Consider the following 26,704-nt stretch of genomic DNA (forward strand, 5'->3'; position numbering starts at 1 on the left):
TAATCCAGCAGACTGATGGTACTCGAGTTATTAGTGGCAGATAGAGATGCCCTTAGGGGCTTTTGGCAAATGACTATAGGCAAATAACAAAATAGAACTTTGGGATTTGGTAGCAGGGCTCTACCATCATATACAGACAACTATTCTCCCTTTGAAAGATAGCACTTGGCCTGCTAGTAGGCCTTAGTAGAAACTGAATCTTTAATAAGTTCCCATGAATCCTGAGCTGCCCATCTAGATCTGGGTGTTATCTGATCCTGATCCACCAAGTCATAATTACAATGTGCATAGCAGCAATCTATTTTCAATGGAAATGGTGTATAATGATCTTGCCTAAGCTGTTCTTGAGTAAAAAAGCAAGTTAAAAGAAGATGTTGCCTACAGTCTCTACTCCCATCATAACGCCATATACTGCAAAGTATGTACCTAGAGCCTCATGATGCGTTCCCTGTGATTGGTTGACAGAGGAAGAGAAGGCTCAGGCCTGGTTTTTGAAGGTTTTGCATGTTATGCAGACATTAACCAGAAATGGAGAGCTGCAGCATCACAACCCTTTCCTAGGACAGCCCTGAAAGACATCTGGTCATTGTTTTGAAGGAGAAATGGGCAAGTGTATGATTGTTCACTGACTCATGAGCTGTAGCCAATGGGTTGTCTAGATGGTCAGGGACTTGGAGAGAACATGATTGGAAAATTGATGAGAAAGACATCTGGGGAAGAAGTATACAGATAGATCTCAACAAATGGGCAAAGGATGTGAAGATACAACTTATGTCCTATGTAACTGAGCATCAAAAGATGAGCTCAGCTGAGGAGAAGTTCAATAATCAAGTAAATAGGATGAACTATACTTGGATATTGAGCCTCAGTCCCCAGCTAATTCTGCCATTGCTCAATGGGCCCATGAACAAAATGGCCATGGTGAGGTTTTGCATGGGCTTGACAATATGGACTTCCGCTTACCAAGACTAGCCTGGATATGGCCACTGCTGAGTGACAGATCTACCAACAGCAGAGACTAACACTGAGCCCCAGATATGACACCATTCTTTGGGGTGACCAGCCTGGTGGCAGGCTGACTATATTGGATGATCTCCTCCATGGAAAGAATGATACTTTGTCCTTACCAGAATACTGTAATTATGGATTTTCCTTTCCCAAGAAAGGAAAACCACCATTCATGGACTTTCAGAATACCTTACCTACTATCACGATATTCCATACAGTTTTGTTTCTGACCAAGGATCTCACTTCATAGCCAGAAAAATGTTATGGTGGGCCCATGACCATCATCCTGAAACATCTGGTCTGATATAAAATTATATAGCTTTCTGAAGGCACAGGTATAGCACCAATTAGGTAGCAGCAGCCTGTAGAGCTGGGAAGGGTTCTCCAGAAGGTAGTGGGTGCTTTGGGTCAGTATCCAGTATATGGTAGCATTTCTCTCATGGCTAGGATTCATGCATCCATGAATCAAAGAATGGGGAAGGGAACAAGTCTAGTCATTATCACCTCCAGTAGACCACTAGGAAGTTTTTTGCTTCTTGTTTCCACAATCCTAATTTCTGCTGGCCTAGAGGTTTTTATTTCACAGTAAGGAGCACTCCTGTCAAGAGGCACAACAAGCATTTCATAAACTAAAAAAGCTCAGAATTCCACGTGACCACTTAGGTCTTCTAATGCCCTTAAACCAATATTCAAAAAAAGGAATAACAGTGTTAGGAGATAAGGTTAATCCTGATTACGATGGGAAATTCAATTGATTCTCAACAATGAAAATAAAAAAAGATTATGTCTGGAGTTCAAGAGATCCTTTAAAGTCAATGGGAAACCACAACAGCCTAATCTATTTAGGCAAGATGACAGTGGGCATAGACCCATCAGGAATGATGTTATGGTTCACTCTTCCAGAAAAAGAGTCATTAGCTGCTGAGCTTCTTGAGGGGGAAAAATACAGAATGGGTAGTAAAGGAAGGTAGCTACAAATACCAGCTTAGGCCATGCCACAAGTTACAAGTTAGAGAAATAAGGATTATAGCTGATATAAATACTTTTTGTTAAAAAATGTACTTTGTTAAAAATGTTTATACAGATATTTATGTTTTCTTTCAATTTCTTTGTCATACATTGTAATATAAATTAAGAGAGTATTAGCAGTTATTATATTTATGTTTGGGTACTGAAATAATGTCCCCCTAGTGACATTGCCACCTATTCTAAATTTATAATGTGTTTGTGGTTGTGTGAGGGACATTAATAGGATTTTAGGCATAAATATGACCTGGTGTACAATTATATGTGAGATACTTTGATTATATTTAGGTATTATCATAACCTGGTTATTATTTTCTTTTTGGAATTAACATGACATAAGGAGGTATTACTATGTGCCAAGTAGACCAGGGGTAGACTTGTAATGGCTATTATTGGCTCTCAATTTGACTATCTCTGGAATGAACTACAACACAACAAGATATAGAGGACACAACTGTGAGAGACATTTTGCTTGGTGTGAAGTGCTTGAAGTGGGTAGGTCCACTTATAGTCTGAACTTTGGGGTAGGAAAGATATACCCTTCATCCAGACCACACCTTCTGCTGTAAGTCTACATAAAGACATAGAAGAAAGTTTCTGCTCTTCACCTGTTTGTCTTCACCTTGCTAGGACATTCATTTCTTCACTAGCATTAAACCTGCTGCTTCTTCAGGATCCCCACAATAAATGAAAGACCAGTTGAGACATCCAACTTTGTTAACTAAGCAAGTACTCAACTCTTGGGCTTGCCATTCACAGCCAGCCATTGAAGAAAGAGAAACAGAGAAAACTCTAGAGAATACTGAATAATAATACACAGGGATTCTTAAATTTCATTCTGCTGAAAATATGACTAGAGAGCTTATTTAAAAGCTAACTATCAGAACTAGAGAGATGTCTCAAGAGTTAAGTGCAGTGGTTGCTGTTCAAGAGGACCTGAGTTTGAATCCCGGTGCTCACATGGTGACCCATGACCATCTTTAACCCTAGGATTTTGGGATATGTATACAACTGCATGCATGTGGTATACAGGCATAGATGCATTCAGAACATCCATACACATACAGTAAAAGTAAAGGTTTAAAGAGAAGAAAGAAACAAATTATCAAGAAATTCTGAGATGATCCAGTTATGGGTGCATTTAGAGATCAACTTTTGTGTGGTACCAGGGAACAGAACGGTTACAATAATATACAGAAAAAAAGACCATTTCCTGTTTACATATGGTGAAGTTGCCTCTTCGGAGAGCAATACATACCTAAAACTTAATGTGCAATCTGTGACAATAAACTAACTAACTGTGACAATAAACTAACCAGTGCTAGTTTGTGAGCATGACTTTGTTACCAGTCCGAGTTCACACTGCTTCATTAGACCTTTATTATACCAGGGGCAGAATGAATGGAATGATGGGAAAAGCACACATCTATGCTGGGACAACCTGATATATGGATCTGTATGTTGGTTTGGGAAACACTAAAGCTATATCAGATGTTTTGTTCTTTTCTGTGGCTGGTAAGAATACTATAAGCCACACAACTTTGGCTATGCAAAAGGCTTTAGAGAGCTTATTTTTTGTCCTGAAAAGTTGGCCATTGTATCTAGGAACAAAACACAATTAAGTGTGCAGATTAAACTTAATTTTTTAAAAGCTTTCCAAGTGAAAATAAAATGTTTTCTAAAACCACTTCTTGCCAATCCTCAGTATACATGAAAAAGCCTGGCAGAAAACTGACAGTGGCTTGGCTGACGAATAGCAGTGGCGTGTTTTCCCATACTCAGTTCACAGAACATGCCTGGAGCTGCCCACAAGGCACTGCTGATATCATTGCCTAGTACCTTTGGTAATTTTGGCTCCTCTCTCACCCTACCTACCTATGTGAAAACTTACCGGATGGAGAAAACTGATCATCCAAGCGAAAGCCCTTCTTTGTTAAATGCAAACAATTCAAATGAAACACAAATATACTGCTTAGAAATGTTAGCAATATCTTGGGAAGAAAGAAAGGGTTACCCATGAAGCTGAATTCCTACTTTGTATAGGATGTAGCTACAGAGCCTTGTTACCTTAGATCAACCTTTCTAATGCGTGTAACCCTTTAATAAAGCTCAACATGCTGTGTTGACTACCAACCATAAATTATTTTGTTGCTACTTCATAATTCTAATTTTGCTACTGTTATGAATTATAGGAATATCTGATACACAACCCTGTGAAAGGGTCATGTGACCTCCAAAGGGGTCACAACCCATAGGTTTTAGAGGAAAATAGGTTATTACATATCCAAGCAACTCCCTGATGAAAAAAAATTCAGCCTCATGCTAACCGTGTAACATTTGATTGATTATTTTTCTGTAGACATTAGTCATGTCATAGTGGATAACTTTTAAATTAGCTGGCAAATGGAATGGTTTCTCTAATTGTTCCTGTTAAAGATAAAATGTTAGCTAATTTCAATAACAGAGAAGAGCAATTAGACAGATCAGTGAATCTTTCTCTTCATACTTTCATCTCAGAAGTTCTATGTTAGCTTGAATAGCGCTTTCTGCTTTGATCAGAATGATTATCAGATGGCTCTAGTTTATGTGAGACAAGAGCACATCTGAATTGCCAACACGTCTGTGAAGCCCATGTCCAAGTTGCATTAGCTAATTTCTACTAATAGTGGGTACATTTTCAATTAAGTGATGATTTGATCTGTGAAAAAAAAGTGATTATTAATTTAGTCATTGTCTGTGCTCCATTTTGGCTGAGTAACAGAAACTTCAATGAACTCAAGCAAAAACTAAGGAATTTCTTGGGAGGGAAGTTTGCTCTTGCACATGGTTCTCTGTATTAGCTGGGCTCCTCCTGGACTGTGTGCTTGGGAATCAGAATGCTGGATTAGTTGGACCAACATGTCTTCTGAGTCTTAAACTCAGCCTCAAGTTAGACCATGGTTGGATCATACATATATTTTGATAGGGCAGAGAAGTTTTAGTACAGCTTGGTTCAGCTGTCTTCCTATTCACTCAGAAGTTGATTTAATAGGCTACCATTACTTCTGAGATAGAACCAAGCCCAGCAATGCATATCTGAGTAATTTTTCTAACTGTACACAGCTAATGCTAGAGGTCATAGCCATTCATCTTCATGACTTTAGCATCTTCTAACCCATAGAACCAACAGGCTAGTGTGAGTCATTTAAGTGCTCACAATAACCACTGAAATTAAGATGATATCATTCACGCTAATGATGGTCATCACATCTACAAGATTAATTATTACAAAATTATTTAATCATTTATCAATTGATTATTAATACATTTAATTATTGGCAAAAACATAAACAGGGTCCTGAGAAAAACTAAAGAGTTGCTCTAATAATAATGGATAATTTTTACTCTGTTATAACAAGACAGTTTCTTGTATGGTAAAGTACATACTCCACTGAGTGTCTAAGTGTATTATCAAATTGAAATCTCATATTTATTCAAGTGTAGTATCATTGCTCTTATTTAGACGTAAGCTTTACAGTTGTGTTAAAGAAAAAAAAATACTCAGAGTCAAATGGTTAGAAGATATTCTTGAGAACCAAGTATGATTTGGATGCCTTGGCATGATGGCTTGTCTTACTGCGTTATTATTTATATCAGTGCGCCTCCGTTCACTGTTCACACATGGCCCTGGAGAAGAGAAGTGCAATGAAATTCCTGACTCCTACATTTTACCCTAGTAATCCTGTCCTTCCTCATTCTGTTCATAATTTAACTATGGACAATTATGACCGTTTTAGGGTACACACAGAGAAGGTGCAGGAAGGAATAAGTAGGTATCTAAGTAAGCTTAAATGATTTGGGGTTGTAAATCACTTAAAAAAAAAAAGAAAGAAAAACGACCTTCAAAATGGAAATTTTCCAAGGCACATTGGTCCTTGTATGTTGTGTTCTTACCCTGTACCTCTTTACAAAAAGATGCACTAGTATATTGTCTTCTTCATATTAAATAATTTTTTTTATTAACTTGAGTATTTCTTATATACATTTCGAGTGTTATTCCCTTTCCCGGTTTCCGGGCAAACATCCCCCTCCCCCCTCCCCTTCCTTATGGGTGTTCCCCTCCCCACCCTCCCCCCATTGCCGCCCTCCCCCCATAGACTAGTTCACTGGGGGTTCAGTCTTAGCAGGACCAAGGGCTTCCCCTTCCACTGGTGCTCTTACTAGGATATTCATTGGTACCTATGAGGTCAGAGTCCAGGGTCAGTCCATGTATAGTCTTTAGGTAGTGGCTTAGTCCCTGGAAGCTCTGGTTGCTTGGCATTGTTGTACTTTTGGGGTCTCGAGCCCCTTCAAGCTCTTCCAGTTCTTTCTCTGATTCCTTCAACAGGGGACTTATTCTCAGTTCAGTGGTTTGCTGCTGGCATTCGCCTCTGTATTTGCTGTATTCTGGCTGTGTCTCTCAGGAGAGATCTACATCCGGCTCCTGTCGGTCTGCAATACCCTTGGCAGGGAAGGGAGAGGCAAAGATTAAAAAAGAGACTGAAGGAACATATTAAATAATTTTTAATTCAAGCTAATTTCTGGAATAGAGTGGGGCATCTGACCTGTACTAAGTCAAGAAAGAGCAAAGCCAGATCTCGCTGCCAATCCTGCCAACAGATAAACAGTGAATCACCGAGAAGCAACATGGTGCTTAGTAGATTTATTTTTGAACCGTTAATAATGGAAGGGGAGAGGAAATTTTAAATCAATGTCAAAAGTATTTTTAGAACACTTTCTACAGAAGTTTAATGACCACTATATACTTATACATATACAATACTACCTTAGATGGTGTCATATCTAGTCTAGTAGATCTTATAAAATGAAAATCAGGCCTCAGTGATGCCTCAAAGCATAAAGACTCCTGCCTACCAAGCCTGAAAACCTGATTTCAATCCCCAGAACCGACATGGTGGACTAAGAGAATCAACTCCCTCCATTTGTGCTCTGAGCTCCACACTCCTGCCAGGGCACATCTGTGCCCTTTCCCACAAACACACACAAATAAATATTTTATCAGAGGATGGCCTTGTCAGGTATCAATGGGAGGAGAGGCCCTTGGTCCTGTTAAGGCTCAATGCCCCAGTGTACGGGAATGTCAGGGTGGGGAGGCAGGACTGAGTGGGTAAGTAGGTGGGGAAGCACCCTCATAGAAGCAGGGGGAGGGGGGAAGGGATAGCAGGATTCTGGAGGGAAAACTGGGAAAGAGGATAACATTTTACATGTAAATAAAAAATACCCAACAAAAGAAAAAAAAAGAATATATTGTAAGAACAACAACAAAGCCCGAAAACACAAATCTCCCTAAGTGCATAGAAAGACAGACTTCAAAACTAACCTGGACAGGAAGGAGACTGGAGGGGTGCCAGGCTGAAAACAATGATCATTTCTCTATAATTTTATTGCCATCATGAGGTCTTTGTCCATGTCATTATTAATGTCAGAAATATTCATTGGTGTGCACCATAATACGTACTAGGCACTTAGATAAGCAATGGCTGACGTAAACAGAAATGGCTACTTCCCTCTGGAAACGTTAGGTTCCATAGTCTTCATTTGCTGACAAAGTCATGACCATTCTCCATCAATTTAATGAAATTGCTGTTATCCTTCTTTGCTCAATATTTTTTTTCCAGAAAATGGTCATTGTTTCATGTTTTCATGAGAAATGGTACAAAGAAGAGACAATGGCGAAAAGGACAAAGAGCGAGGTACTCCCGCATCTTATCTCCTACTGTTGGTGCTGAAGATTATGTAAGGCTGAATAACTCTGGGAGTAATGATGACACAGGTTGAGTGTGGTCAACCTTCCTCTGTGCAGATGCCCATTTCTGATGCTTCTTCACCCATGAAGCTGAGTATGTGCTAGTCTCTTACCTTAATTAACTTTAAAGTTTACATCCTGTCTTAGTCAGGGTTTGTATTCCTGCACAAAACATCATGACCAAGAAGCAATTTGGGGAGGAGAGGGCTTACTCAGCCTACACTTCCACATTGCTGTTCATCGCCAAATGAAGTCAGGACAGGAACTCTCACAGGGCAAGAACTTGGATCAGGAGCTGATGCAGAGGCCATGGAGGGTGCTGCTTACTGGGTTGCTTCCCCTGGCTTGCTCAGCTTGCTTTCTTATAGAACCCTGGACTACCAGCCCAGGAATGGCACCACCTGCAATGGACTGGGGCCTCCCACCCTTGATCACTAGTTGAGAAAATGCCTTAGAGCTGGATCTCATGGAGGCATTTCCTCAAGGGAGGCTCCTTTCTCTGTGATAACTCCAGCTTGTGTCAAGTTGATAAGAGGTACAACTGACCTCTTATCAACTTGACACATAAGCCCATCACTAAGCCTACTCTCTTATCCATCCCCACGATCTAAATAACCTTTAAAGGCCTTACAAATTCTTATGCATTAAAATTTCAATCCCTTTCAAATATCTAATCTCTTTTGAAATTCAAACTTTTTATTTTTATAATTCAAAGTCTTTTAACTGTGGGCTCCACTAAAATACTTTCTTACTTCAACAGGGAAAAATAACAGGGATACGTCACAATCAAAAGCAAAAATCAAACCATACCTGTTCAGTGTCTGAGATCCACACACAATCTTCTAGGTCCCTCCAAAGGTTTGCATCACTTCTCCAGCTCTGCTCTTTGTAGCACACACCTTATCATCTAAGCTCCAGCTGCCTGTACTCCATTGCTCCTGCTGTTCTTGGTGGTCATCTCACGGCCCTGGCATCTCCAAAACATGGCTATCCTCTGCTGTAACTGGACAACACTTTCACAAATAGTCTTTCATAGGCTCTTTTCGTGGTGCTAAGCTTCAACTTCTCTGCATGACCCCTTCAGTCCTGGGCTGTCAACTGCCACTGAGGCTGCACCTTCACCAATGTCCTCTCACAGTACCAAGTATCAGCTGCCACCCCTTCATGTTTCAAAACAAGTGTCACCTGGGTGACTTACACAGTCCCAAGTCTGGCTGCCAGCATGTGATACAACCGTGGCTGCCACGGGAACACAGCTTCTCTCAGAAAACACTTCACAGATGATTTCACCTCGGTGATGCTGGTCTCCTCTTAATCACGGCTAATTTCTTAGCTCCAGCTGACCAGCATCAACCATCCCAGTAATACTAGGTTCTGCTTCAGCAGTTCTGGCATCTTGTTAATCACAGCTGATTCTTCAGCTCCCATAACCAAAACCACAGATTCTTCACAATCAAAACAGCAATGGCCCTAATATGAGTCTTTAATTTTCCCTCTGAAATGTCACAAGCCAGGCCTCCACTGTTTGCACTGTTCTCAACATTCTCTTCTAAGCTCCTGCAGAACATCCCACAGAGCTCTTATCGCCCAATGGCTCTTCTAGCCCAAAGTCCTTCTACAGAACTGCCAAAAACATAATCAGGCTGTCACAGGAATACCCTACTCCTGTACCAATTTATCTTAGTCAGGGTTTGTATTCCTGAATGAGACACCATGACCAAGAAACAAGTTGTGGAGGAGAGAGTTTATTCAGCTTACATTTCCACGTTGCTGTTCATCACCAAAGGAAGTCAGGACAGGAACTCACACGGGGCAAAAACTTGGAGGCAGGAACTGATGCAGAAGCCATGGAGGAGTGGGACTTACTGGCTTGCTTCCCATAACTTGCTCAGCTTGCTTTCCTATAGAACCAGCCCAGGGATGGTACCACCCACAATGGACTGGGCCCTCCCCTCCTTGATCAGTAATTGAGAAAATGCCTTAGAGCTGGATCTCATGGAGGCATTTCCTGTGATAACTTCAGCTTGGGTCAAGTTGATACATAAAACCAACCAGTATACATCTATAATGTGTATATGCATACACAGGTGGATGTATGCATAATATGGCATAGTATTTCATAGGCATAAAATGGAAAACCAAATTAAGAGAATGGTGCACACAGTGTTGATTTCTGCAGTATTGTAGAACAACTTGAGTCCTCATCATTCAAGAGCAATGGAAAGTATTATTCTAAAGACTCCTGGAGGTATAACCCCACAAACTCATCTAGTTCCACTGCATTCTGGATGCGCAGTAAGCAGCGTTCTTGAAAAACCAGCCTTTCTATTAGAAAGTGGTATGAAAGTTTATCTTCTTCCAGAAAAATGAAAAAATGTCTAATAACGTGGTAGGGTTGGAAAGTATGATTCCAAAGATAAATAGGCCACCCTGGGAATACTCGGCCTAAAATGAAGGAAGGAGTAATATGCACCCTTTGCTGTTTCTGTTGCTCATTCTCTTAGAGATAGTAAATTTCATTAAATATAATAATTCACATATGATAAAACTAACATTTCCATCCCTAGCAAGAATGTCTTTAAATACATGAAATTAACAAAAAGATTTTAAAATATCTAGTCATGTGCTATGTTAAACTTTCTTTGGGTTTTTTTTTTCTAAGATCAACATCGTTAGTCATAGCTGTTGCATTATCAGGACTTACCCCTGAATAAATGGAATTCTTTACTACTTTAAGTGCTGTGTCTAAATTTGAATAATATTATTTATAACTTTTAATGTTGTCTAGTAATCCTGCGATTGTTCCCACTTGCAAAATGTTCTTAGAAATGTACAATAACTATGTTTGTATTTGGCCTATCTGAATTGAGATAAAACTCATCTTGGAATTGGCTGATACAGCTTTCAAATAGCTTTTAATCTATTTATTAGTTCATATTTCTAGTCTAATATATTATACACAATATATAATATATATATACTTATTCATGTATATATGAACACATAGGTATGAGTATGTGTGTGTGTGTGTGTGTGTGTGTGTGTACACATATATGTGAACAAACCAAACCATTTATTTTGTGAGATTTTTTTCTAACTTTCTGGCTTTCACTAGTTGCACCCCCTGGGAATACACTATATCTGAAGTTTCAATTGCTTTTAGAAGATAAATTCCCATAGCATATGTCTATGTTTTCTATTTTTAAACTATTTCCTACTATAGATCCATCATAATAAAACATATTTCAAAAACTATTTATTAAGCTTGCGTTACCTATACTATATTACGTATTTCATGGGACAAAAGCAGTTAGCTTTCCCACCAGAGTATGCACAGATGATGACGACACTCTGCTTGCCACAGCTTTCTCCCACATCCAACGCCTCTTGCTGCTCTCCCTTCGCACAGTAAAGTAGCATTTGATTCACAGGCATTTGGTTATGAATTAAACGACAGCTTGGAGTGTGATGCTATTCTTACTACACACAAACACATGCACTACCCTGAGTGACTCCTCCATCCCTCTTGTTCTAAAAATACCTCCACTGGGTTTGCCATTTTCCCGGGAGGATAACCTGACGAGCCAAATCTTTGGCCAGGGGAATCTGACCACAACATCTGAAATCACTCATGGCTTAATGAGTTGAGTCTGCATGAAGTCAAAATTTAATTGTATGTTTATAAGACTTTTTATCCAGGCCTCAAATGATTTCTTTTGTACATGTTTCTAAGGGAAATGAAATCAAGTCTGTCCAAACTTTGCTTGTCTGCCCCAGAGAACTGTGTGGTTCACATGAGAAGCACTAAAATTCTTTATTCAGCAAGAGACTAATCTCTGTGGATGCGTCACACTCTGGGCAGGAGTACCGGATTTCAGTTGTTGATTGAATCCACACTTCCCTTAACACCACTTCAACTGTTCTTTTCAGATTCTAGATGTTACCAAACTTTTGGCTAGTCAAAGGTGACTCCACCCACACTCTGTACTCTATTTGAATTTAAAGTCAGAATGTGATGCTGACATCAACTTTCCCATATTTAAGGAAGTTAAGTTCCCATAGGATTTGCTTTTTCAAAATGATTTTTTTATTTTATTTTAGTGTGTGTGTGTGTGTGTGTGTGTGTGTGTGTGTGTGTGTGTGTCTATGTGTGTGTTCCTTAAGTGTTGGGATGCCACACTTGAAGAAAGTGGCCAGAAGATATCGATGAATCCCCTGAGCTAAAGTCAGAGGTGGTGGGAAACAAACTCAGATATCTGCAATAGTGGTGCAGTATCTTAAGCACTGATTCATCTCAGCAATCCCAACAGGATTTTCATTGTCATTGTCTTTCTGTTTCCTCCAGTGTATGTCTTCCCCAATCATGCCAGATGGTTTACTGGACATTTTAAAGGACTCACTTCTTCATTATACCCTAAGTAACACATTCATTAGAAAAATCTCGAGTCTGTCCCAATTGCTCACACCCGAAAAATTCATCTTCGCTGGTTTTCTATTGCTTTTGCTTCTGACATTTATATCTCTCACAGCACAGCTCCGAGCTGCTTACTCTCTGGAAGCACACATTCTCAAATACATCTTTGAAGCTGCCTGGCTTTGCTCTTAGACAGGAGAAAGGGGCAGGGTTACTGATTAAAATTCATTTCTGGAGATACAAAATCACTTCAAGCTAAAATCTACTTAGGTTGAAGCATGTATCTGATCTTTAACACAAATGAAACAAACCCTAAGAATAATTTACTGAATATAGAACAGAAAGCATAATCAGACTAGATAGCCCATAAATTGCCAATGCACAGCACAGAGTCAGCTTCTCTCATGTAGAATTCTCATTTTCCTTTCCTTGATGACTAAATGGTCAACACCAAAACAGCCTCTAGAAAAAAAGTGTGGCAACTGGTGACTGGGGTGAGTTAGAGTAAAACAGAAATGCTCACTTTGGGGATGCACTAGATAAAAAGAAAGGGATAGATGAGCAATTTAAATATTCCCCTTTCTGTTCTCAGTGGGAGAGGATGGACCTAGTCCTACAGTAACTTGGTGTACCAGGGCAGGTTGGTATTCATGGAGGGACCTCCCCTTCTCTGAGAAGGGAATGGAGGATGAGAGGAAAAGGGGTTGGGAGGGAGGGATAAAAGAGGAGGAGGGAGAGAAAGCTCAATAAGGATGTAAAGTGAGTAAATTAATTAAAAATTCACATATTGCATCCTAATTAATAACAGAACATCCACACGAATATAGAAGTCTTATTTGACCAGAAGACAGACCACAAAAGAATGGGGTAATCTGAACTTGATTTTTCACATTTTTGATAGTTCCTAATTTTATCCCAAAGGGGGGCAATAAAGCTAACAGCCTTAACTGGTCTGAGGTTACAAGTTACATGTAAAGGATGCCAGTCACTGACCAACCTCTTCTTTGTAGAACTGGAAGGTCCATGGAGTGCTATTTTGAGTTTTCTGCACAAAACAACAAAGAAACAGACAAACAACAACAAACAAAACAAAGCCAAAAGAAAAAATCCAAACCAAAACCAAACCAACCAACCAAACAAACAAACAAAAAAATAATGGTGGCTCTCTGATGGTATGAAGAACTTCCATTGCTGGCATCGGGACACTACAACCAGAATTAGAATATTGGAACTAAATAAAGCGCAGTCTGGAGCCAACTGGTCAACCTTCTCACCTTTAGTCACATTTCTAGAGAAGTAACTTATTTGAAAATAGAGACAGGTTTAACTAAGTCAGCACTCTTTGGCAGCAATTGGGCTAGCTTCTAATCAAATTTTAAGTTACTCATTTGTGTGGCAAAGGCAAACTATTCTTTGAAAGAAGACTACCAACGAAAAACTAAAACTCCAACTTTGATGATGATCAACATTGAACTAAATGCACCTGCGCACACTTACCACCCACTGCCCTAGTTTCTTTTTTCTGCTACTGTAATAAGAAAATACTCTGAGGAAAGAAACTCAAGAGAGACATTGTTTGTTATGCTTCAATTCAAAAATAGAGTATCACATTACTAGGTAGTCAAGGCAGTAGGCAGGAAGTCACATGGCACCTGCGGTCAACAAGCAGAGAGACAATAAATGGATGCTAGTGCTCGTCTCTCATTCTCCACCTTATGCAGTTCAGAGTTTCTACCCACAATTGATGAGTACTTCCCACCTCTATTGACATTCTTAAGATAATCCTCACGAGCATGTCGGAACTATCTCAATAGGCAATTCTTAGTCCCAACAGGTTTACAAGGAACACTGTCTATTACACCCACATGGACTGAGCCCAGGTCTGGATAGGAAATAAGTGCTTGATTTGCGCAAACTTCTGGGCATCCACAGTGCTCTTGACAAGACCTTTTACTCATTCTCCACATCAAACTCCATCTTGTAAGCTCTTCTTATCCCCATGGTACACTATATGAGATTTTGTTCTTCTTTACTTATTGACATATTGTTTCTCCGGGAAACCTATTCCTATAATAGTTTAATCATCCCAAGTTAACCAATGTGAGATACAGATAGAACCCTGTTTTCGTCCATCTACAATGAAGGAATCACGTCCCTAAAACCTACTCCTGCACCCCATCACCAAATACATCCTCCTTACTTGGGAACCCAAAGGCACATACCATTTTTCTTTTGTCATTATCTCTGTCACTATATTCCTAGACTAAGCAACATGGTCTTTCTCTGACATTATGATCTAACCTCCTAACAGAAAAACATGCCTTAGCTCTTGTCTTCCCACCATTTGTCCATCTCTGACCAGCCATATTCCTCTCAGTTAAATGTAAGACAAATCTGGATTTCCTGACTCACAGCTTCAAAGTGCTTTTTAACCCACTCGATAAATTCAAACTTTTTAACCTAATGGAGGAGGAGGTGAGAGTAGTCCATGAAGAAAGGGAAGAAGAGAGAATGATTAAAAGGATTATTTTATTTACTACTTGTGGTTTGGAAGAATCCACATGAGATTAATGAGGCTTGCAAGTTGGGCAAACAAGGCCTCTTTTGTATGTAGTATTATTAGATCCACAACCTTGGTGGTTACTTTCATTTTTCTGTCCTAGACCTTATTCATCTCTTTCTTACTCCAGTTCTTCCAAAAAGTACAAATGAAATGATTCACATATCTAGCACAATAACAGATAGTAATGTGAAAGAAACAGTATACCAAATGGTGCCATATATGACCTAGAACAAGGTATTGTATTATCACAACCAAGAGAAGGAGGGGACAAGTCTAATGAACTTAGAGGACAGAGAGCATAGAGCATAGGTCTCTAACCTATTAGGGACCCTAGGAAAGGGACTCAGCTAATTTTGGCTTTCTTTTTATTATGTGAATAAAGAATGTAAAACCAAACATTCAGATGAGCTCCCGCGACCACTGTGTTTACGGTCAATGCGTTTCTTCTTCTTTCTCCACCACATGAGAAAGCAGGCACCATCTAGGGGATGAGTCGTTTATGCCACCTTTTGCTGAGAAACCATTTCTGTTGTCTCTTCCTTATGAGAACTATACAGAACTTCTGGACAAGCTTTGGCCACATCCTCTAGGTTATAGCTTTGGGTCCCAGAATAAAGTCCCATTACTCGGCAGATATTTTGATGACCATCCTACTGAAATACCTTGTAGCAGAACTGGAGACTGTACCCATTCTACCTGGGAAAACCCGTGTCCCCACTCGTGATCCTGCAGCCTCTGCTGCCCCCTGGTGGTACCTACTAAAGTTACTGTCCCATTGATGGAGTCAAAGTTCCCAGGAAAACTCAAGAAACAGTTTTTGAGACTTACTGCATTTGGAGTATTGCGTATACAGAGCTGTGGCACAATGTCATGGCATATGTTTTTCAATAAAAACAACGTTCGAGAAAAATATTAATTTTCCTTGAAAAAAAAAATTATTCCCTGATAGCTAACCAACCATACATGGAACTGTAACTAATTTTATTATCAGAAACACAGAATAAATCAACAGTGCCACTCGCACATTTCAAAGTTTAAAAACAAGAGTTATAAAGATAATTTAAAATAGTTCAGGTGAAGTTCATAGGTTTTACCTAAATGATAGTAATTTCCCCATCTTCAGAATATGTACCATTTGATACTTAAAATTCTCGTGGGTGCCTCTGCTTAGCCCAAATTAAACACACATTAAAGCCTGAAACTGAAATAAAAAAAGAGGAAAATTTAGGACTGCCTTATGGAATCTAATATTTCCATCAACTATGTTTTTTCATTTATAAAAATTTCCACAAAGAAAAATGAGTTATATTTGAAATACGGTTTTTGTTTTTTGTTTTTTTGTTTTGTTTTATTTTTTGTTGAAGCATCTTAGAAAATGGCCTCTAAGTTGCCACAGTCTACTTAGGAAATTCAAAGACTATGACATATTTCTCAACCCTTCTACTATTTCTCTGCCTTTGACTGAGAGTCCGCTAAAGAACCATTTTGTCTTTGAGGGTTTCATTTAAGAAAATGTCTGGTAATAAGATCATTTTCACGTTCTAGGAGGACATCTGTTTCCAATTCCATTCCTGGAAGCCAGGCAGAATCCTGAACAACTCAGATCCATTTGACAGTTTCCCATCCTTGTTTCCACTGGCAAAGTGGCCTTCTTAAATGTTCAGCTTTTCTCAAATGAATTAATACCTATAATTTGTGTTCATGCCTAATCTAATGTTCCCAAGCTGGGATAATTTCTCCTCAACAATTTCCCACAGCTGTTGGGTAGTAAAGGTGTTCCGTGCTTTGTTTTTTATGTGCCCGCATATCACTATCAACGCAGAAACCACATTTTAATGTATCCGAATCTGTCTTCTTTGGATGCTCATAAATTGGATATGTGCTCAGGGCCTTGTGGGTGTTTTTTTTTCTCACTGTAATAAACGGTAGTGAAATCTGAGGAGTTATGATGTACAACCTTGGGCTACAAGGGGGGTACTTTTGACACTCAAATGTCTCCAGAAGATGGAAAATTCAATTTATTTTATTGCCACTCTTAAAAGTTCTAAAAGTTCTGGAGAATTAAAAACTGTTCTCCATACTTCTTAGAAGTCTTAAGGTCTGTGACTAGTAGGAATTAAAATGTCTATGCCTTGTATAACATACAGAGATGCTAAAAATAATTTATTTGAGTTGAAGCCAGGAATAAGATGACTGGTACTAACACAGACAGACAAGAATCAGGTAGTTTCTGGTGAGCTGGATGTTCACCATCAGGAACTTCAAAGCACCAACCGGATGAACTCCTATTCTTGTTTTCTGAATATTGCTAACAATTTCAAGACTGAAGCTGTCTTTTTTTTTTAAAGATTTGTTATTTGTTTTTAATTATATGTATATGTAATGGAGGAGGACATCATGCACAGAGGTATGGGTGAAACACAGAAAAAGACATCAGATCTAGAGCTGGTGTTTTGGGTGGTTGCGAGTTACCAGATAGAGATGTTTGGAATCACATGTGGGTCCTTTGCAGTGAAATATGGGCATTTAACTACTGAGCTATCTCTCTGACCTCAAGTTGCTATTCCTTAGTGGCTAACTTTGTAGGTCCTTCTGCTTAATATGTTCTGGTCTCTCGTAGTTACTCAAGATCTAAGAAGACTCCTACTTTTACTGTCCTCATCATAAATCTTTAAACACTTTCCAACCAATCTGAGAAACACATGGTTTGTGAACCGTTCATTAACCTCTCAGTTACTGACTTTTATGCCTTGAGCAGACCATGCTGGAAATGGTAACTACTCACTTTTATATTACCTTAATTAGTCTAATGAGCAACATGGTGATGTAAAATTGGTTTCATTTTTCAATCTCCAGCATGGAAACTGTGCCTGACACATAATTAGTGATAAAAATTATCAATTGAATGAGTGTTGATAGCATACCTTAAAGACAGTCAATTCTATCTCCACACAAAATTAAATATTATTTCTAGAACCTTAGATTTTATTGTAATAAAGAAATGTGCCCTTGTTAATCTTGATTCTGGGAACAATTTTGGTTGTACAAATACTAGCCTCTATTTGTCAAACTCTAGCTAAAATAATTTTTTTAATTTATGGTAGTTACACAAAACTAACTTCCAAAGATAACATTAATTAAATGAAGTTCACTAATCTTTTTTCTCTCTTGCTCTTAAAAAAATAGTGTAGTATGTTTACTCCTGATTATTAGGCTTAGATCTATTCACTAGAGTTAATTTTTAAAACTTACACCCTAGAATATGATGATTTATACCCAGAAAATGTTCAAGTATTTATTACATACATAAGGTAATTATAAAGAGTATACTGAGTAAATTAGTTCCTTGCATCTTATGTGCAGCCAATTTTGTAATACTCTGACAATTCCCTATTATATAAAATCTTGCCAAGACCAAGTGTTATAAATCTCTGGGCTATTCTCCAATATTATCTATCCACCAAAGTTCTTGACACACAGAGATCAGAATTTTACACTTAGGTCCTACTTGTACATTCATCAAATTGATCAATGACACAAAAAGTATGAAAATAATCTCCACTATAATACGGCTTTTACGTTTTGACTTTAGTTACATTCAAGAGCCTCACGCTCGTCTTTCTTCCTAATTCTGGGAATCCAGACACTTAACCCAAGGTCAAGGGAAAATAGAATTTATGACATGGAGAAGAAAAAGAGCTCATAGAATAATATTCATCAGAAAACCATGAGGCATTTGTGATTAGAATACGTACCTGTTGATTCATAAAGCCCAGGTAATGATCTATAATTAAGTAGCTTTATTAAGTATAAAACAAGGTAAAGTAAAAGAATAAATAGCAAGTGATGATAGATAGAAGATAGATGATGATACAAGATAAGTAGATTATAGGTAGATGATAGATAATTGATAGATGAGTGACAGATGATAGATATATAGAAAGATATGTAGAGATGATAGATAATTGATGATGATTGATAGATAGATAGAGAGATAGATTATAGATAAATGGTAGATTATACACAGATCAATTATAGACAGACAGACATATATCATTAAATCAAGTACTCATAACAGCCATCAGAAATCAAGTGGGAAAGCCCCTTTAAGACAGTTGAAGTTCTCAACAGAGAGAGTCCCTGGCAGAGCAGTGTCCCCTTATGTGACGTTCCCAAGTGATAGAAAAAATAGCAACAAGTAGAACAAACATGTAAAGCCCTGGGGAAACTCAGTAGAAGCTGACAGAGGAGGCTGAGTAGTAGCTGAAATCTTGTTGATTTCAGTGGCGCATTCTCTCTTTGGCCAAGTTTTCCATGAACTTCTGCCTTCTCACTGTAGACACGTTAATATCCCGAGATAAACAATAACATCTGTCAGAAATGTTTAACCTTCGAGCTGCTCTTAAGTGCTTTTATTCTTGGGCTGCTTACCATTCTCTCTTCCCTGTCACAGAGTTGAGGTGAGGGGAGAGAAGGGCAGCTTATTTCCAGGCAGGGGGAATTGGAGGACATTCGATGTGAACATGCTTGGCTTGAAATGGAGCAAGGCAAAGCCTGTTTCCAAAGCAGCTTTGCAGGGATCTTAAACAGCACATGAAAACCCGCCAATGTAATAATTACACTTGATACTTGAGACTAGTATGTTGTCCGCTGGTAGATCATAATTATAAGACTCCTGTTGCTGACCCAAATGGACATCGTGTGTGTGTGTGTGTGTGTGTGTGTGTGTGTGTGTGTGCATGCGTGTGTGCATGCGTGTGTGTGTGTGCGTGTGTGTGTGTGTGTGTGTGTGTGTTCTGTTTGTTGTCACTCACATCTATCATGGTTAAGTGTTGCCCCTTTATGGATATTCTGTCATGCTAGTCATTGTCATGGTTCATAGATGTTACAGCTCAATAGTCATATTTTTCTCTTCCTTGGCAGCTTTCATAGAATAATCTAGATAGAATAGCGAGGAAGGAGGCTTTCAGATTAGATCCATCTTAAATCACTCAGGTCCTATGTCCTAAGTGTGCAGCCTCTTTAGTACTAGGAGTTATTGCTCAACTCCTGAGAAAAAAACCAAAGCTACATTCATAATCTGCAGAGATTTCAGGACCACTCGGACTACCCTGACCGATCACTTCAAAGTTGTGTGTGTGTGTGTGTGTGTGTGTGTGTGTGTGTGTGTGTGTGAACATACACTCATATATATTGTGTATAATTTGAAATAGATATAAAAATATTATTCCTTGAGGCTTTTTCAAACACACTTTGTGTTATTATCAAAGGTCAAAGAGGTATTACTTCCAGAGTCAATTGTCCTTCATATTACACTTAGAACCACACCTCAATACTTCAGCCCTCCATCCTGGGTTTCTTGCTTTCTTGTTATAGAAGATCGATCCATATTTGTAGGTCAACCCTTGTAGGAAGGCAGTCAGCTCGTCCCTTATTCCAACAAGTCCTCAGAACTCCACTTTAGTTATCCATCCTGGATTCCTAATTTTTTCCTTGTAGCAGACGGGTCCACATTTCTAAGCAAATCTTTGTTGGGTGGTAATAAATTCCTCCTAGAAATTTCATTAATAACTGATAAATACTCAAAATTCCCAACTCTACTATAAGGCAAAGGCATCAGGGTCTTTCATTTGTAACAAGCACTCCTACGATAGACTCTGCAGTTTGGGCAGGAAGACCGAAGGCCTGGCACAGAGGGATCTGTGGCGAAGACTGCACACCTAGAGGCTGCAGTATGCACAGTGGGCATTAAGCAATTAGTTCAATGAAGAAGATCTACTTTTTATTATGAGCCTTGCTTTAATGGAGGGAGAATTATCTCAAAAAGTGAGTGGATTAGTAAGATTTTTAACATCTTCAAAGGCAAATTACCATAACCATCTGCCTTGAAATCTGCGAACTCTGGAAGTATGATTTGAGCTAATATATTTCAGGTTTCAAATTCTCCTAGTGAGGAGACATTACTTATATATCTTATTCCCTTGTATATATAAAATATAGTGTTGGCTTTGGGCAAGATGCCCTGGGCAGTTTTGATAGAGAGAGAGAGAAAGAGGGATGGAGGGAGGGAGAGGGGAGGGAAGAGAGAGAGAGAGAGAGAGAGAGAGAGAGAGAGAGAGAGAGAGAGAGGCGGAAGCTAGATAAGATGATTTTTGCAAAAGTCTCTTCATTAGTAATCAGTGTCATGGCAATGCTAATTTATGTCTGTCTTCTGAGTGGCTGGAACAGAATTCCAAACTAATGCCATTTCTGCTTTCAAAGGACTCTATCTTCTAGACCTCATTTAGCATGAGGATAGAGAAACACAGATAAATGTCTTATCAGGCGAAAAAGTAATTTCATGTTCTTGCAGTTCTTCCCTCTGTCTATTCAAATGCTAGATGCCCTTTCATCTTCTACAAATGGTTTTTCTCTTAATCTGCAAGAAACTAGCCCATTCTTCCTAACAACATCATTATATTTTGAGTGAATTATCACAGAACAATTAAGAGCTGTTCTCATGTGGCACACACTTATCTTGGGCTGTTTGTTTCAAAATTTCATTCAGCTGTGCCCTCCACAATTTCCTTATTTTGTTGAATGCTTCTGTCAGCTCCCAGCAAGGAAAATAACACAGTAGGGGGCAGGGCAGAAGTCACAGTACTATAAGACATCATTGCTGCTCCAAACAATGTTCTCCATTAGAGTTCGCTGAGCTAAAGACAATGCATTATTTTGTTAAATGGTGTTACTGTCGCTGCGGCAAAATATTAACCAATTGGTGGAATATTAACCAAGCTGTTCCTCTGACACGTGTGTGTGTGTGTGTGTGTGTGTGTGTGTGTGTGTGTGTGTGAGTGTTTGTAAAGCCCTGCTGTGCCATGGGTTGTATTTTCAAGACTTTATAAATAGATTTATAAATAGGTTCATGAATAGGTTTAATGTATTTCAAAATGGTATATTACAGATAAGAATGATAGCTTTAAAAGAAGTCCTGAAACTTCATTCTTACTCAATTGATTGCTAATGATGTGATTTTTTTAGACGATATAATTAATTCTCCTAATTTCCAATGTCTGCATCAGAATGAAGGCTTGTGAAGTTTTTAGTACTAAAATTAATGTGTGTGACTTAGGGATCCATGCAAGGAGACACTGTAAAGGGAGGAGGTATAACTATCAGTAGGCACAATTAAGGCATTTTACCTCAGAATTCCATTAAGCCCTGGTGTTTCTGATTTCATGTCTATTGCTGTGATAAAATGCCTTGACTAAAATCAATTTAGGAAAAAAAGTTTCTTTGGCTCCCATTTCCAGGTTGTACCCCATTGTTGTAAATCACAGAGCAGAAGCTGGAGACAGCTAGTAGGTACATCACAGTCAAGAATAGAGACGAATGTAGGAACCTATCCTGTTTGCTCGCTGCTTCTGTTCTTATTTAGCTCTCTTCTGTTCTATACAGTTCAGGACCCTTGTCTAGGGAATGGTGTTACCATCAATGAGCTGGATGAGAGCTATTAACAATCGAGACAATCCCCCACAGACATGTTCACAGGCCAGTCAGATCAAGGAAATCTTTCATTTGAGATTTCTTCCCAGTTGACTCCAAGTTGTGGCATGATGACATTTAAAACTAACACAGAGGAAATAAAAATACAGAAGTGTGTGTGTGTGTGTGTGTGTGTGTGTGTGTGTGTGTGTGTCAGAGAGAGAGAGAGAGAGAGAGAGAGAGAGAGAGAGAGAGAGAATGTTGGTGAGAATGTAGCATCCCTATGTTTTACTAGTGGGAATGTGCAACTTACTTAGTGGGTCTTCAGAAGTCAAGCAAACAATTTCATGAATTGGAGATTCCACTCCTATGTGTATGTACAAGAGAATCAAAGGCAAATATTCAAGTTCAAATTAAACTTGTACATAAATATCCATAGCAACATTGTTGCGATTAGCCAATTGGAGAAACAATCCAAAGAATTGTCAACAGAAGACTAGGTCAATTACAATACCGTATATTTGTACAATATAAAGTTATTCAGCTTTAAATATTGCCAAAATGTTCATATTATAACTTGTATGAACCTTGAAACAATGCCCACTGAAACAAATCAATCACAAAAGATCACATACTTTTTAAATCTACTGATGGGGTTGGGGATTTAGCTCAGTGGTAGAGTGCTTGCTTAGCAAGCACAAGGCCCTGGGTTCGGTCCCCAGCTCCGAAAAAAAAAAAAGAAAAAAGAAAAAAAAGAAATAAATCTACTGATATAAAATGTTAAACATATAAATAAGGCTGAACCGTAGGTGATAGGGAAATAATTCCCAACATGTAGACAGATGGCATTGGTCATTACGGAAGTGTTCTAAAACATGTGACTAGTGGGCTATAACCCTGACCATACTAAAGACCACTGGAATACACATATAACAAATACAACTGAATTGTCACTAAAATTATACCCAAATATAAATACTCCCTGACCCCTGTTCCATGCACTTGGATATTAGGGCTCTGAGTTCACCCTGTCTACTGCACAAAGATGTTTTTGTAATAAGATCTGAGATATGCATTCATCTCTGTGTATAGAGATGGTTATTTAGAAAGCAGTTTGCTCATAGGCCCCACTTAAAACTACTACTTTGTTAAACTAGAGTAGTATACTTTTTGTTTGTCTGCTTGTTTTAAATAGTGGAGATTTTGTTCCATATTTTGGTGTTCTGAATTTACCAAAGCCATTGAAAGTTAGCATTATAAATTGAAATTGTTTTGAGTAATAGCCCAAAGTGTTCTTCCCCTTGGTGTTATTCAACTTTAAGGAATTAATGCATTTCTTGAAGTCGTTATCATTTGGCAGAAATTATTGTCTAGTTAATGGTGTGGAGCTAGAAGTAAAAAGCATAGCTTGAAGTTATCTTTATACACCCAACTGCTCTCCCTAAGTAGACTGGATGCTGCGTTCTGTCTTTCTATCTATAATAAGTCATGTTGAGTGGAATTCTGGATAGAAGTGCCCTTGTCACCATCCTAGCAGGAATGAAGATATTCTGGGGATGCTTATGACTACCCTTTGGCTGTCAAAGCCACAAACCATGGACTACTAGAAATGGAAAATTCCTCAGGACTCTTATACTGGGATGAGGAAAATGGTGAGGCCTTAGTGTCAGCCAGAGGATGCTTATCTCTGGAAGAGATTTCACATGCTTCTGAAAGCCCGTCAGATCATCGTGCAGGAGGCTCAGATTAGACAATGATGATGTAGAGGACCATATCTCAACCATGACTGCTTATTTATTCATGCCTTTTGCCTTTTATTTAAGCCTTATCCTCATGTCAGGATCCTAGAAATGGACCTGTGGACTCCCGGGAACTCTTTATCTACCATGTGGTGACATGGAATAAATATTCATTCTCTGTGTTTCCCTATCACTTCATCTGCTTAGGTAGACTATTAGACTAATGGCCAATATTGACTTGTTAAGCCTACCAGGATCCAAGTCATGCCCCTAACAACACTGGTAACACATCAGAGAATAGCAAGACATTAGAAAGAACATCCTGAATTGTTCCCCCCCTAGTTTTTATTTATACTTCTCCTCGCATTTTCTAAAGTTCTTATTCCACATGACAGTCACAAGTCACTCACCTAATTGGTTGCACCTGTTAATTGCAATGTTCAGAGCCAAGATCTCATGTTCAGCAACTAAACCACAGAGGAAGGCCACATTTCTCTCTTGGGCTCGCCAGCAGAGAACGGGAATGCTGTGGAATGTATCTTTCTGCCAAGCCCAGAAGGAAGTAAAGAAAGGAAAGGACTGAGAAGCCCAATGCACACCCTGCCGGAATACATGTGTCTGCTCACTGCTGTAAGCCTCCACTCCTGACACGAGCATCCTTCTCTCCCTGGAGCAGCCAGAGCATCCCTGCTGTAACGAGCACATGCAGATTTCAGCGTTGCTGTCAGTGCAAACTATAAATATCCAAATGAACCCCAAAGGGATTTGTCACGTAGGGAGCATGGATATTTCAATTTACGGAAGCACCATTTACAAGGAAGATGCATAGCATCTTAGAACAAACTAATTATTCGTGGATATGTGCCTCGGACTAAAGGGACAGAGGTAAAAAGGGTTACCATTTTAGGGGAAAAAATAAGATCTACTAACGGTCTTCAGTCTGATTTATAGTGCCAGCATAGTGAGGCAGAGGTGGTGCTCTTCCTGTCTCCTGTTCCATTCACTCCTCACTGTGTGTAGCTGAGAGCATTCACATTTCCTGTCTGTCTTACTGAAGAAAGCATGTTTGTGTCTCACGTGTAACTCTTATTTACCCAAACATTTCTGCTTTTTAAAAAATATTTATTTGTTCTATATAAGTACACTGTAGCTGTCTTCAGACACACCAGAAGAGGGCATCAGATCTCATTACAGATGGTTGTGAGCCACCATATGACTGCCAGGATTTGAACTCAGGACCTCTGGAAGAGCAGTCAGTGCTCTTAACCGCTGAGCCATCTCTCCAGTCCCCAAATATTTCTGTTTTTACAGTTTTCCTTTAAGCCATTGAAATTGCCCATTTCTAAACAGAGTTACAGGGTAGCGCAAGGCGTGTAGCATGGGCATGCTTTTCCTACTGAGGTACTCAGTGCTCTGCACATCTCTACACAAGTACCCTGTAAACTTACAAGAACGAAAACTGTGAGATAAAGTTTTCTGACTCAGAAGTGAGATTTCTGCATGGGGTTTTCAAACTGTCATTCAACACAAATTGGAAGTAATTGTTTCCCTATGTTGCACCTGGATAGTACTAAAAAGTGTAATTCAGGTGTAATAAGGTGAAATGGTGTCTAACCATTACCTACAATACCTTATTTAAGAAATTCTAACAACTTACCTGAGGAAAAATGCTCTTTATAATCGGTTCTTAGGAAACATTGCTGAAATTCTGGTTCATTGTTTCTCTTGTGAGATATTTTGATTATTAAGAAAACACAACATTTTTTTATTATGTATCTTATACTTTGAAAATGTTTTCTTTGCTTGTCATTTTCTTTTGACATTATGACTCTTTGATGCAATGGAGAAATTCTAGTTTTGTTTATGTGGATTAGGTCTAGACATTTTTTTTCATCTCCTGCCTTATGCTTTAGAAGAAGACTTCCATGGCAAAGTTGTTTTAAGAAGAAAATGTGCATTTAAGGTGTTGTTATTAATCACAGTCACTACTGCTCACCACGACACTTGAGCTCACTCTGACACTGTAAAATGGTATAAAATTTAAGAAAACAATTTCTTAATGCTTTCAATGTTATCCTTTTACAATCGAATGTCTTTATTTCTTACTATTGAATAAAGCATCAAGTAGAGCTGTAATTCTATTCTTTAAAAAATCAAAACCAAGCCAAAAAGTTTATCTGGCCTTCCTCTAGAGTCTAGCAAATCCTCTATTTTCTGTCTCTCCCCCATTTATTTATTTATTTATTTATTTATTTATTTATTTATTTATTTATTTAATTCATGTTTAGTTTCACCTTCCTTTAGCTACTTAAACACTTACATCAATTTTTTTAAATGTAGTTGCTTAGGAAAACTTTGCATGTTTTGGGTTGCTGTTTGTTTTTTTTATTTTTTTTTATTTTTTTTTATTAACTTGAGTATTTCTTATATACATTTCAAGTGTTATTCCCTTTCCCGGTATCCGGGCAAACATCCCCCTCCCCCCTCCCCTTCCTTATGTTTCTGAGACAGGGTTCAATTATATCGCTCCAGCAGGCCTGGAAGCTCACTACATAGACCTCTGCTTCTGAAATGCTAGGATGTGAGGGTTAGGGACGTGTACAACCATGCCCAACCATGCCCAAGACATTTTAAGTTGAAAAAAAAAAGTCCCTTGGTACCAGTTACTTTTCTATATCAAAGCATTCCTAGATGTTTTCATA

General features: G+C 38.7%; 1 long non-coding RNA gene across 1 annotated transcript in view; it reads right to left on the bottom strand.

Moving 5' to 3' along the window:
* Positions 1–6,158: 6,158 nt before the first annotated feature.
* Positions 6,159–26,704, bottom strand: part of LOC102556284 (uncharacterized) — a 114,552-nt gene continuing 94,006 nt past the window's right edge. Inside the window, exon 9 of the long non-coding RNA XR_010057999.1 lies at positions 6,159–6,514. This is a non-coding gene — a long non-coding RNA (uncharacterized LOC102556284). The remainder of the gene's footprint in view (positions 6,515–26,704) is intronic.

Source organism: Rattus norvegicus, chromosome 15, assembly GCF_036323735.1.
Source record: "Rattus norvegicus strain BN/NHsdMcwi chromosome 15, GRCr8, whole genome shotgun sequence".
NCBI lineage: Eukaryota > Metazoa > Chordata > Mammalia > Rodentia > Muridae > Rattus > Rattus norvegicus.